The following is a 13,438-nucleotide window of genomic DNA, read 5'->3' as shown; positions in this document are numbered from 1 at the left end:
CCCCAGAGAAGACCACACCCATTGGGCCAAAGCGCCCCAATACAATTTTATGTCCAATGGAACTCCCACAACCGCCGATCCTGTTTCAACCTTTGGAGTCCCAGATTTGTATGTATTGTGCTGGCCATGCAGGTGGATCTCTGATGTTCAAGAGTACCCTGGTCTACAAAGTGAGTTCCAGGACCTCTAGGACATCTCCACGCATGAATCTGCAAAGACAAGAACAGGGGATGCAGCCGTCTCCCTGACCAACCGAGAGACTGCTACTCATTTTGCAGGAATTCTTGATAGCTGTGGAAGGAATTTTCAGTGTGAAGAAAAGTTGGAGTTTACCAAGAAGTGGTTTAAACAATTATATATTTTGTGTGTGTGCACACTCGTTTTGTGGTGGTCAAAGGATGATTTGTGGGAGTCAGTTTTCTTGGCCCACTATGTGGGTCTTGGAGATCAAATTCAGATTGCTAACTTGGTGGCAAGTGCCTTTACTTAGTGTGAATGAATATAGATGTGCAAGCATGGGCATTCTAGAAGACTGGCAGTTAGGAAAAGACATTATACTCCCAAGCATGGCAGTGGGCTTCCCAAGAGTCTGAGTTGCCAGTTTCCCTTAGTTTTTACTGTCCGAATAATTGTCAAGCCTTGAAACTGGTGGGTTAGAAGTGCATTCAATATGGTTTTAATTTGTAAAAGCATGTGTGTATGTTGCCATGTGTGTATACATGTATGGGTAGGCTTTAAGGTAGTCTTGGGTGTTGTCCTAGGCAATGCTGCCCACTTCCTTTGAGACAGGGTCTCTATTGACCAACTAGGCTTTACTGCTGGCTAGCTAGACCTAGACATCCTCTTCAATCTTTGCCTTCCCAGTACTGGGATTGCAAGTATATGCCGCCACAGAACGTTTTCTGGGTCCTGCTGCTCAAACCAACCTATTGGTATACCCAGCACGTCCTTCCTCTTACCCTTAGCCGACACTCTTGGGATCATTTCCATAAGGTTCACCCAAGGTTCTGTTGATGTAAGTTGACTAAATAGTGCAAGCACAGCCCCCTCCCCACCCCCACTTTTCTTTTTTCCATGTGCTGGGAGTAGAATCAGAACTTGTGCTCTGCCACAGAGCTGCACCCTGAGTGTGTCAAGCACTTTCTTGTGGGAGCATGGGCATAGATGTAGAGGCACCGGGTGGGCAATGCCCGAGGAGCATTACGGAGCCCTTGCCCAGGGGACACTCTTTGAGATTAACAGGCAAAGGAACATCAAAGATCAGCCTCTTCAGGAAACCCGAACTGAGGAATTTAAGGGTTGTGTGGATATCTCCCCAAATGTTTGCACCCCCAGTTTAGTCTTACAGTCCAAATTTACTGTGCTTTTAATTCAGTTCTTGATTCTCCAGTGGATGGTCTGTGGGTCAGCATCAGCAGCATCAGCAGGGAGCTCGTCAGCAATGTGCCACTTCAGGCTCTAACATACACTGAGTCAAAATAACACATTTTCTGTATGTGATTCCAAGATGGCTGTGTAACTTGTTTGCACATTCAACTAAGGCGAGCTGATTTCTGTACTTTTAAAATTCTTAGCAACCTGATTATTTTATAGCTACTTACTCTGAGAATATTTGAAGGCTCTATTATTTGAGTTTTACACAAAACCTACATCTCCCACATTTAAAGGTTTTACACATTAAATTTTAGACTTCCTTTGCCATCTTAATTATAATAGAGGCAGAGCTCCCTCTGGTGGACAATGGGAAGAAAAGCACACAAATACTTTGCAGAAAGCAATTTAAATTTTCAGCCATTAACGTGTGTTAACTGAGCCTGGCATGGTGGCTCACACCTGTATTCCCAGCACTTGGGATACTGAGGCAGAAAGATGGCTTCAAGTATGTGAGCAGTCTCCACCCCCCCAAAAAAAAAACCTCAGACAAACAAAAGGAAAACAATAGTGGCCCTCCCAACTTGTTACCTGGGTTTGGCTTTGGCTTTGGTAGAACAGTAAGTGAGCATGCAGAATCCCTGGATTCAATGCACAGCATCACGAACACACAAGAAAATTCCCTACAAAAAGAATCCCTCCAAAATAAAACAAAACAGAACAAAAAGCAAAACACCCAAACATCCCTCACCATAAAGAAATACCGTGGTAGATTTCTGTTGTAAAGGTGGATTATTAACAGTGGCCACATTTTTAGAATTAAAGTCACAACAAATTTTGATAGTCCTATTTGAACTTGATGTCCTTGGTGTGATCTGGGGGAAATAATTTTCTGGTCTGTTTCTTTACAATGGGATTTATTGCTGTAAAAGATTTTTTTTTTTTTTTTTTTTTTTTGGCAAGTAAAAGACAATCCTTTATTGTCACCATTTTGAGCACATGGCCCTGACTCTGCTCTTCCTAATCACAACACCTACTTTTAAAGTAAAATGTGAGGTTACCTTGGAGTATAGGGCCCTAACTCTATCCCCTAGCCCAGCTTCTCTCAAGGTCCAGCAAATTCAAGGCTCTGAGCTGTGAATATTTGCATAAAAGCTGCTACTTCCCTCCCTGCCCTTTAGGAGTCTGCAGATGGGACAGAAAGGGAGAGAGTAGCAAGCTGAAGAAAGCCATAGGCAAAGTCCAATTAATGGACTTACGTCCAGTAAGGTCCAGGTCAGTAATCACAGGTGTTGGGAGAAGCTGAAAGTAAAACTGAAAACTGAACAGAGAGGCCTGGTGTAATAATCGCTTTTCCCCCCTTCCTCCCCTCCCTCTACGGTGTGTTCTGGGGATTGAACTGAGGTTGTCAGGGTGGCAGCGGGTGCCTTCCTATACCCATTGAGCATTTCTGCTGTTCCCTGGTTTTGTTTTGTTTTGCAGTAGGCTTTCCACTGTATAAGCATTTTATTTTTCTTTGATTTACTTTGTTTTCTTATTTTTTAAAATTGTATTTATCACTTACCTGTGAGATTTAGTTTTCTCTTGCTGTGACAAAGCACAGTGACCAAGGCAACTTACAGAAGGAAGAGTTTATTTGGTGATCTTGGTTCCAGAGGGGTAGAGTCCATCACCATCAATGACAGGGAGTATGATGGTAGGAAGACAGTGCTGTTTGCCCCCAGTGACACATCCTCCCATGAGGCCACACTTTTTTGTTTTGTTTTGTTTTCTTTTTTCTTTTTCAGGTTTTCGAGGCAGAGTTTCTCTGTATTACTTTGGAGCCTGTCCTGACACTCACTCTGTAGACCAGGCTGTCCTTAAATTCACAGAGATCCGCCTGCCTCTGCCTCCTAAGTGCTAGGATCAAAGGCATGCACCACCAACGCCCAGCGAGGCCACACTTCTTAATCTAAAGAGTTCTACCAACTGGGAACAGTAGGCAGGACAAGTGTTGAGGATCCATCTCCAGAAACAGGCTGCACAGCAACCCCTCTGTGGACAGCCTCGTTATGCTTGCATCCCCTGAGGACCATAGGTCCAAGGTCTTCTGCATGGGGATTTTGCTAATGCAGAATAGCCTTTACCACTGGCTTGTGTTTCCTGTTTATAGAAACTAATTGAGAACTGTGACAGGTGTTGTGACACCTGTAATCCCAGTATTTGGGAGGCAGAGGAAAACCACCTGTTCCAGACCAGCTTAGTTAGGATACATAGTGAGATAAGATCATGTCTCAAAAGAGTTCTGGTTTCTGTCACTTGTTCAATATGGAGACTATTTTGTCTTCAATATTTTACTTTAAAAATTATGTGTGTGTTGTGTGTGTGCACAAACACGTGTGCAAGTACCCTTATAATAGGCCAGAGGAGGGCATTGCATACCCTGGAACTGGAGTTGTGAGCCTCCTGACGTGGCTGCGGGGAAATGAACTCGGGTTGTCTCTGGGCAAGTGCTCCTCACTGCTGAACCACTTCTGTAACTGTTGGTGTCTCTGGGCATGAACTGAGAATGAACTCATTCTCCCACCTTCTGTTTGCCTTTCTGCCCCATGCCTCCTACTCTGCCCCCTTCTCCTTTGTTCTCCCAGGCTCCAGCCATGGATGCATCTGTGAGCTAAGTGGTTCTCTGTATCGCTGTGGATTGGAATCACCCAGGAAATGTGTAAGCGCCTTGATGCTGGGCTACTTATTAAATCAAAGCCTTAAGGTGGTACCTAGACATGGTAATTTACAGTTCTCTAATTGCCTACTAAATATTATCTTACTCATTCTGTAAATAAAAGAATGAATTTAATTAGATAGCTTCTGAGTTGTGAGTTCATAGCATTTCACTTAGATGCTGTTCACTCCCCCCAGCCGTGTGTAAGTCCCTCCTCTGTCTGTCTGTCTGTCTTCCTCTCTCTCCCTCTGGACATACATGTGACACAGCAGGATGACCTTTTAGAGTCCATTTTCTCTTCCCTATCTAGAGCTCAAACTCAGGATGTCAGGGTTATGCCACAAGCTCTTGTTGGCCAATCTCCACCTTATTTACTTATGTTGGAAATTGTTTTACTTGTTTTTATTCATTATTTACTTGTGTGTGTGTTTGTGTACACATTACAACATACATGTGACGCTCTGAGGAAAATTTTTGGAGCTGGTGCTTTCCTTGAACCGTGTGGGTTCTGGGGATCACGCTCACGCCATCAGGCTTGCTTGCAAGTGCCTTTGCCTGCTGAGCACCTGGTCATCTCCCTCCCACTCTGCACACCCCCCTGTCTGTCCCTCTCACTTTGCACACCCTTACCCTGAAATCCTTCTGTTTCTGTGTGTCCAGTGTGTTGGAATTGCAGGTGTGCTGCTGGCCTTGGCTTTCACAGGGGTGCTGGGAATTGAACTCACAACCTCATGGCTTCAGAGCAAGCATTTTACTAACTAAGCGGTTTCCTCGGGCAACCCCCACCACCCCCATTTCTCTCTCTCTCTCAAACCAACCATTACCCAGTCCTTTCCATTCTTACTTGGGAATGTCACCCCCCCTCCCTTTCCATTGCCTCTGCCTTGGATTGGGTGTGGTTAAGAAATGACAGTGATTCTGTGATTTGATATCTTGGTACAGTTTTATCTTTTTGCCCAGAGGAATGAAGTGAGGCTAAACCTTCTCAACTAGATATTCACCTTTTAGGTTAAGCAGCTTAACTGTGTTTACCTTTGCCTCCTTGTAGTCATCCCTGGTCCTTGACGGTTACTCTGAGGATTGTAAGAGTTAGCACTGGAAATATTTGGTCTCCATTTGGACTTCATAAACAGCTTTCCTTGCTTGACTTGGGATGTACTGATTTCCTTCAACTGCATGTGACATTTTAGGAAATAAAACATATTGCAGGCTTTCATGTGGTTACTGTTCGGGTTTGTATGGGAAAAGCTCTCCAGTCTTGCATACTTCCTTGGTCCTTGGTTGGCAGCGCTGTTGTAGAACCTTTGAATAGAAAGAAGGTCTCCGTGGTGGAGTGGGCCACTGCTGGTGGGCCAGCAGAGTTGAGCCCTGGTCCAGTTTCCTGCCGCCATGCTGTACTGTCCCATGGACGGTACCCACTGAAGCCATAAGCCTTTCCCCTCTTGACTTGCTTCTACAGGTGTTTGCCACGATGATCATAAGGTACTGGTAGATTTTGCTAGCTGCTTGCTCTCTTCATTTAGCCTCCTGAGGTGGGGACATTGTCTTATTTTTCTGTGTACTCACAGAGACTTATACTCAATAAGTGTCTCAGTGACAGAGGTATGCAGTTTCCCAGAGAACTCTCTGCAGATGACAGGTATTTTCCTGCCTTCTTTTATTTCTACTTCTTAATTTATTGCTGGGGCTGATGAGATGGCTGAGTGGATAAAGGGACTTTCTGCTAAACCTTTTGACCTGAATTCAGTCCCAGGACCCCCATGTGGAAGGAATGAACAGATTCCCACAAGGTTCCCACCCCTAAGTGCTGTGGTGGTTTGAATAGGAATGGCTCCCATAACCTCATGTGTTTGAATGGTTGGTCCTAGGGAGTGGCACTATTAGGAGGTGTGACCTTGTTGGAGGAAGTGTGCCATTGTGGGAGCGGGCTTTCAGGTCTCATATGCACAAACTATGCTCAGTGTGGGACACACAGCTCACTTCCTGTTGCCAGTGGATCAAGATGTAGAACTTTCAGCTCATTCTCCAGCACCACGTCTTCCTAGATGCTGCCATGAAGACAATAGACTAAACCTCCGAAACTGTAAGCCAGCCTCAATTAAATGTTTTCCTTTATAAGAGTCGCCATGGTCATGGTGTCTCTTCATAGCTTTAGAAACCTTAACTAAGGTGATGGTGGTACACACCTTTAATCCCAGCACTCAAGCACAGGCCGATCTCTGTGAGTTCTTGGCCAGCCTGGTCTGCAGAGCTAGTTCCAGGATAGCCAAAGCTACACAAAGGAAACCTATCTTGAAAAACAAAAACAAACAACAAAAAAACAAAACTCTAATTAAGACAAACACTGAAATAAATAAATGTGAAAAATGATAATAACAGCCTATTCAAAGTCTTTGTTGTTATTCTAAGCTCATCTAGGAGTGCTTCAGCAAGTCTCATTTCTTAAGTCTCAGCTTTGCTTTTCAGCTGAAATTCTTTTTTTAAATACTTATTTATTACATATAGTGTTTTGCCTGCATGAGTCCCTGCAGGCCAGAAGAGGGCACCAGATCTCATTATAGATGGTTGTGAGCTACCATATAATTGTTGGGAGTTGAACTGAGGACCTCGGGAAGAGCAGCCAGTGCTCTTAACCTCTGAGCCATCACTCTAGTCCCCTCAGCTGAAGTTCTTGAACTTTATTTCAATGGTAAAGTCTCTTTTGTTTCAGTCAGGATCATGCCAACAGGTAATTTTGTAAGTCTGTTTTTAAAGCTCCCAGACTTTTGCATGATGTTATCCATGTAGTAATTACCTTCAGTGGTTAATTCTTCAGTCACAGATCTAATGAGTGGATTTGATTGTAATTTGTAGTCCATCTTGTAATGAGCAGTTTTTAATGAGCCAATACTTGTGGGAGACAGATTTATTGAGAGGCCACTGAATCACGTGTCTGCCGTGTTTAGGAAATGTGAAATGGCAGGTGAGTAGAGCCAGCACTGTTTTTATTTCCCAGTGAGGTCATACTTCCCAGAAGTAGCCCTTGTAGGTAGGGGCATTTCCTGTTCCTTCCCTCCTTTGGGTTGATGAACAAATGCTTCAGCTACCCCATATTTGTTGAGTACTGCCTTTTCTCCTTTACCCTCACAGCGCTATATAGTTTACCTTACCTTTGTTGCACGTATATTTACTTACATGAAAGGTTTTACTTTTAAAGATTGACTTATTTTTATTTTTTGTGCATGAATGCTTCACCTGCATGTGTGTACATGTTTGGTGCCTGTGAAGGTAGAAGAGGGCATCAGATCACCTGGAAATGGAGTTACAGAGTAGGTGCTAACCCCAGGTCCTAATGCTGAGGATTACAGTAAACACTACTGTACCTAGCCCTGTGTTCTGTTTAATGGACTGTTTGAAAAAATGAAGTTAATAATTATGTTCTGTCTCCTGGAAGCTCTGGAGACAGGGACTGTGCCTTGTGCTACTAATAATATTTATCCAACATTTATCTGTTCTCTTTGTATTTAAAATTAAACTATAAATATATAATTCTCCCTTCAGTTCCTCCCATGCCCCTCTCTTTGCTCTCTCTTGAATTCATGACTTATTTTTCCTTGTTACTGTTCCAATAATAAACATATGCATATGAAAACATATATAAATACAATTTGCTCAGTCTGTTTAGTGATACTTGAATGTGTGTGATTTTAGGGCTGCCTAGTTGGTGTCTAAAGGTGGGACCTGTGATAGTTCCCCCTTCCTTGTTAGCATTCCTGTTGGTGGTGCTTTTGTTCAGGCCTTGTTTAGGCAGCCATCTTGTTGAGGTTTCCTGGGTACAGCTTTGCTGTCATTTCTATATCTGTTATTTCTCACATAAATTAGATCCTTGGTATCATTCTAGATTCTAAATAGTGCATATAGATACTTTATTTTTGGTTTATACGTCCTTGTTATATTTTTGAGACAGAATCTCTCTTATAGTTCTGGCTGTCCTGGAATTCACTATGTAGACAGGCTGACCTTGAACTCACAAAGAGTGCCTGCTTCTTTCTGCCTTCTGAGTGCTGGGTTTTGAAGGCAGGTACCACAACTGCCTGTCTTTCTCTCTCTCTCTCTCTCTCTCTCTCTCTCTCTCTCTCTCTCTCTCACACACACACACACACACACACACTTTTGTTCTTTTGTTTATTGTTATCTTGAAGATTCTCTGTCTTTTAGATTAAGGGGCTAGTGTTGTATTTGGTTACATTCATCTCTCCCCCATCTTTCCTACTTCCCTCCCCATCTTTCTCTCTCTCTCTCTCTCTCTCTCTCTCTCTCTCTCTCTCTCTCTCTCTGTCTCCTTGTTTATTTCGTTGGTTCTCAACCTTCCTAATGCTGTGACCCTTTAATACAGTTCTTCATATTGTGATACTAGATCACAAAATTATTTCATCGCTACTTCATAACTGTAATTTTGCTGCTTTCGTGAATTGTGAATGTGAGTATCTGATATGCAGGATGGTCTTAAGCAACCCCTGTGAAAGGGCCATTTGATCCCCAAGGGGTTGTGACTCATAGGTTGAGAACCACTGGTTTATTTGGGGCTGATGGGACCCGGGCATCCTCCTGACCTCATTCTTTCTTCAATTGTTGTAGCTCCAAGATGACATCATTTATTTTCTTCAGGGTTTGGATTATTGATGAGCATGGTATGCTGTGGGGGTTACTATTTTGTGGGGGCACATTACTATTTCTTGTTAGTTGGAGACAGGATCTTTCTATGTAGATAGATGAAGCTGGTCTAGAACTATATAGTTTCAGCCAGCTTTGTTTTTATAGTTGTACCATTTCTCAGCCTTGTGAGTGCTGAGATTTCAGGTGCAAGTCCCCTTTTTTCCTCCAGGTGAGATAACTGTTTTGGGGGTGGTGCTGGGGATGGAGTGCAACATCATTCATGCCTGCTGAGCATGTGCTCAACTGCCGAGCTACATTCCAGTTGAGAGGCCACTTCTCAATCTGTGTGTCTACATGGCAGTGACCGTATTTGGAACAAGACAACTTAGCTTTGAGTACTTTTGCTTGCCAGATATATGTGACCTTGGGCAGGCTAATGCTCATCTCTTTCACTGACAAAATGAGATAATTTCCACCTATGTGATGGGATATTAATGGGACTCAAAGTACATGCTATACCAAATTGTTATATACATGCAATATTCTCATCCCAGACAGGTGTTAGAGATAAAGATCAAAATTAGTTCAATGTTGGTCAGGGCTTATTTCTTAGGAGGCAGTAATTTTCTATCTCAGAGACCTGAGGCTGTGAGGATGATGATGGTCCCCAACAGTTCAAGAATTAGAATTCAGTGCTTTTGGTTCCCTTTTGTTTTAAAAAAATTCTGAAGTTACCATAGTTACTTGCAGATCAGCATCACTTACAGCATCATGTTGGGTCATGAATCTGATATCACCTGTTCTGAGACAGTTTTGCTAGGTAATCCAGGTTGGCCTGAACTCATGACCCTCCTGCTTTGGCAGTCTACCATCACGTTCAGCTGTAACATCTATTAGCTTTGAAAAAAATTTTTTTCTTTTTCTTTTTTTTTTTTAAAGACAGGATTTCTCTGTGTAATAGCCCTCGCTGGCCTGAAATTCACAAAGATCCACCTGTCTCTCTCTGCCTTCCAAGTGCTGGGATTAAAGGTTTGTGCCACCTCTGCCCAGTGGAAATTCTTTCTTTCTTTCTTTCTTTTCTTTTCTTTTTTTCTTTTTTAGATAGGGTCTCATTATGTGGCCCCTGAGTGGCTTAGAGCTGTCTGTGTAGACCAGACTGGTTTTGTACTTACAGAGGTCCAAATACCTAGGCCTCCCAAATGCTGGGATTAAAGATGTGAGCTACAATGTCTGGCCTTTTACATATTTTAAATTAAATATTAAAAGTTACATTCATTTATTTATTGTGTGTGTGCATTCATGCAAATGTGTGTCTATGCCACGGCATGCATTTGGGGGCCAGAGGACAACTTATGGCAGTCAGTTCTCTCTGAAGCAAGTCCCAGGGATTGAATTTTTGTTTTAAGGTGTAATGGCAAGCAGCTTTATCCACTGAGCCATCTTGCTGGCCCCCATGCCCTCTGTTCCTGAGGGCTGCTTGATAAAGTTCTGTGCTTTATGGTTAGGTTGTGGTGAATGCTCTGCTTGTACCATCTATTGTATGGACATGATAAGTGAGGAGTGGACCTCGTTTTTCTCAATGATAAAATGGGGTTGACGGTAATGAAAACAGCTTCTTTTTAGAATAGTGCCCAGCACTGAGCACAAAGCCTAAGATATTGTACATATTGAAGAGCAATAGTGACAGTCACAGAGGGTGTAAGGTGAAGGGAATGCTTGCTGTGATCTGCCACGATGCCACAGGTTTTCATGTGTGTTATCTCAGTTAATCTTCCAGAGTTTTCTGAAGTTATTTTTTGGTGTTAATTATACTTTATGTATTAGGAAAGTGAATACTGGAGGGGTTTTAATTTGTTCAAATTAAGTAGCAAATTGTGCCTGAATTCAGTCTGTGATCTTTCTGTTTCTGTAGAAACTTGTCATGTATGAATAGTAATTATGTATTTGGTGACACACAACATTAATATTAAAAAAATAACAATTTGGGAACTGGAAAAAATTTACAGGCAAGAATTTAATTTATAAGCTGGGCATTGGTGACCCACACCTTTAATCCCAGCACAAGGGAGGCAGAGGCAGGTGGATCTCTGTGGGTTCGAGACCAGTCTGGTCAACAGAGCTAGTTCCAGGACAGGCTCCAAAGCAATTTAATTTATAAATCCCTCCCAGATAAGGTGTAGCTACTCACATTCAAGTTGACATTGTGTATTTTCTCCAGTATCTTAACACATTTTTTTTTTTTTCTGATTGACAGTTGTTAAAATCATGGATAAATAATGATGCATTTAAGGTTTGGAGAGATGCTCAGGGTTTGAGAGCACTAATTGTTCTTCCAGAGGTTGGAAATTCCCAGCAACCACATGGCTCACAACCATCTCTAATGGAATCTGATGTCCTCTTCTGGTATAAAGTTGTACATGCAGATAGAGTACTCATATTCATAAAATAAATAAATAAAGATGTGCATCATCTGAAATTTGGAAAATTACTTGAGTTGTATTGAGATCACTCTCCTCTTCATTAAAATGCCTTCAGACAGCCAGGGGACTGGAGCAAAAGAGAAAAGAGGGAGAGATACTAATTACCATGTTTGCCATGAATTATTATTTCAGCTGAATTTTTCCTGTTTTGTGTCATCTTAATTGTGCCATGGTCTAAAAGAAAGCTTCAAGAGACACATTATATCTGAAAATATAAGTATGCAATCACATATCTCCAGAGTGCCAGGGGAGCATGGTGTGTGTGTGTGTGTGTGTGTGTGTGTGTGTATGTGTGCTTGTACGTGTGTACACGTATGTATGTCCTTGAGTATGTATGTGTCTGTGCTTTCTATGTGGGTGCTGGGGCTCTAAACTCGGGTTCAGGCTTGTCCATCAAGTACTTTACCCCCCACCTCACCCCACCCCCATCTCCTCAGCTCCCTTAATTGGCAACACATTTCATCTCTTTATTTACTTAGTGAGACAAGATCTCATACATCTGAGGCTGACCTTGATTTGGCTACATTGCCACGGCTTGCCTTGAACTCCTGATCCTTTTGGCTTTACTTTGTGAGAGCTGGGATTATAGGCATGAGCCACCACACCTGGCGTCGTTGCCACTTCACGGTGACTCATTGCATAATGTTCTTTACTGTTTTGCTTGAATGACTGGGTGTCTCGTGAGCTAACCAGGTTCTAAGCAATTACCGCCAGCTCAGCTGGCGTGTTCAGTAAAGATGTATTCTTCTTTGATCACATTAACCTTGGTAGCTTAAGAAACATTTGAAAACAGACTCACCTGGGTACAAAAGAAATTTAGTTCTGTTATTAGGAAGAGTGAATCTTTCCCATGTCCACAGCAGCCTGTGGTACGGGCCGTAGCAGCATTAGTCCCATGAACGCTACCTTGTTTTATCCCAAGGGTATTATCCATGGTGCTCTAATTGCTTCTCACTAATTACTTCATCTTTAATGTTCCATTACCATTTAATATTGCCTCATTGAGGTCTAACCTCCTGACCCCAGATAACCTTAAACCAAATGTAAACTATACCCCAAGGTGTGAGGGTGTGGGCTCTGGTATCTCTGAATAAAAGTTGGGGAGTCCACTGTGGTTCTAATATGAGGTAAAGGTAAAGGCGCATGGGCTGAAAACTTCATAAAGTCGGTGCTGTTTTGTCCCCTTTGATGCTTGAGGTGAGTGAAACTCAGAAAGATTGCTGTCGTGACCACATAGCCGTGAATGAGGAACTAACTGGCTTGAACCAGGTTTTCCTTCTCCGACTTCAGGCTCTGAGGCATGCTGAGGTTTGGTTTTCAGGAGAAAGCAGGGCACTTGTATGAGCGCGGTGTGTATGCAGGCACATACTTCCTCACCTTCTGATGTTTTTAGAATATTATTAGTATTTTTCTATATTTGTTTCAGAGAAAGTCTGATGTAGTTCAGCCTCAGACTTGCCATGGCACAGAGGATGACCTTGGACTTTGTGTCCTCCTGCTTCTATGTCCTGAGTACCGGGACCATATCATTAGCATCTGTGTATTTATTTATTTATTTATTTATTTAATTCACAATTACCAGGTCAAGAAATGGCAAAGATTCATTTAGAGGAGAACAAGTGACCAGAAATATCATATCTTATTTTAACACTAACCCAGTGGTGAACGGCATGGAAAATGGTCTCATTGTGTAGCCCAGGCCCTCTTGGAAATGTCAGTCCACCTGCCTCAGCTTCCTGAGTGGTGGGGTTCCAGACATCTATTACTTCAGCTGGCTAGAGAGGAAATTGCACCACTTTCTACATTGAATTAAACATCAAGTACTGGGTAGTTAAGTTTGTAAGCTTATCAGTGGGTGTTGGTGGCGCCCACCTTTAATCCTAGCACTCAGGAGGCAGAGGCAGGCGGGTCTCTGTGAGTTTGAGGCCAGCCTGGCCTACAGAGTTAGTTCCAGAACAGGTTCCAAAGCTACAGAGAAACTCTGTCTTGGAAAAACAAACCAAAACAAAAATCAAACCAAAACATTTGTATGCTTGTCTATAATTTCACCTCAGCCAACTTTATTCTTTATTTAAATGACATACATGTGGAGGCATGCCCTTGTAGATATGTTTTTTTTGGGGGGGGGCAGGGCTTCTTTGTGTAGCCTTGGCTGTCCTGGAACTAGTTCTGTAGACAAGATTGGCCTCAGACTCACAAAGATCTGCCTGCCTCTGCCTCGTGACTGCTAGGGACTAAAGATGTGTGCCACCAC

The 13,438-nt window shown here is 42.7% G+C and overlaps 1 protein-coding gene across 1 annotated transcript in view; it reads left to right on the top strand.

Annotated features, from left to right (window-relative positions):
* The window catches only part of Smyd3 (SET and MYND domain containing 3), a 504,787-nt gene that overhangs the window by 8,688 nt on the left and 482,661 nt on the right, over window positions 1–13,438 (top strand). The gene's annotated exons all lie outside the window — the stretch shown is intronic.

Source organism: Phodopus roborovskii, unplaced genomic scaffold, assembly GCF_943737965.1.
Source record: "Phodopus roborovskii unplaced genomic scaffold, PHOROB, whole genome shotgun sequence".
Taxonomy (NCBI): domain Eukaryota; kingdom Metazoa; phylum Chordata; class Mammalia; order Rodentia; family Cricetidae; genus Phodopus; species Phodopus roborovskii.
This window is presented reverse-complemented; position numbering and strand designations above follow the sequence as displayed.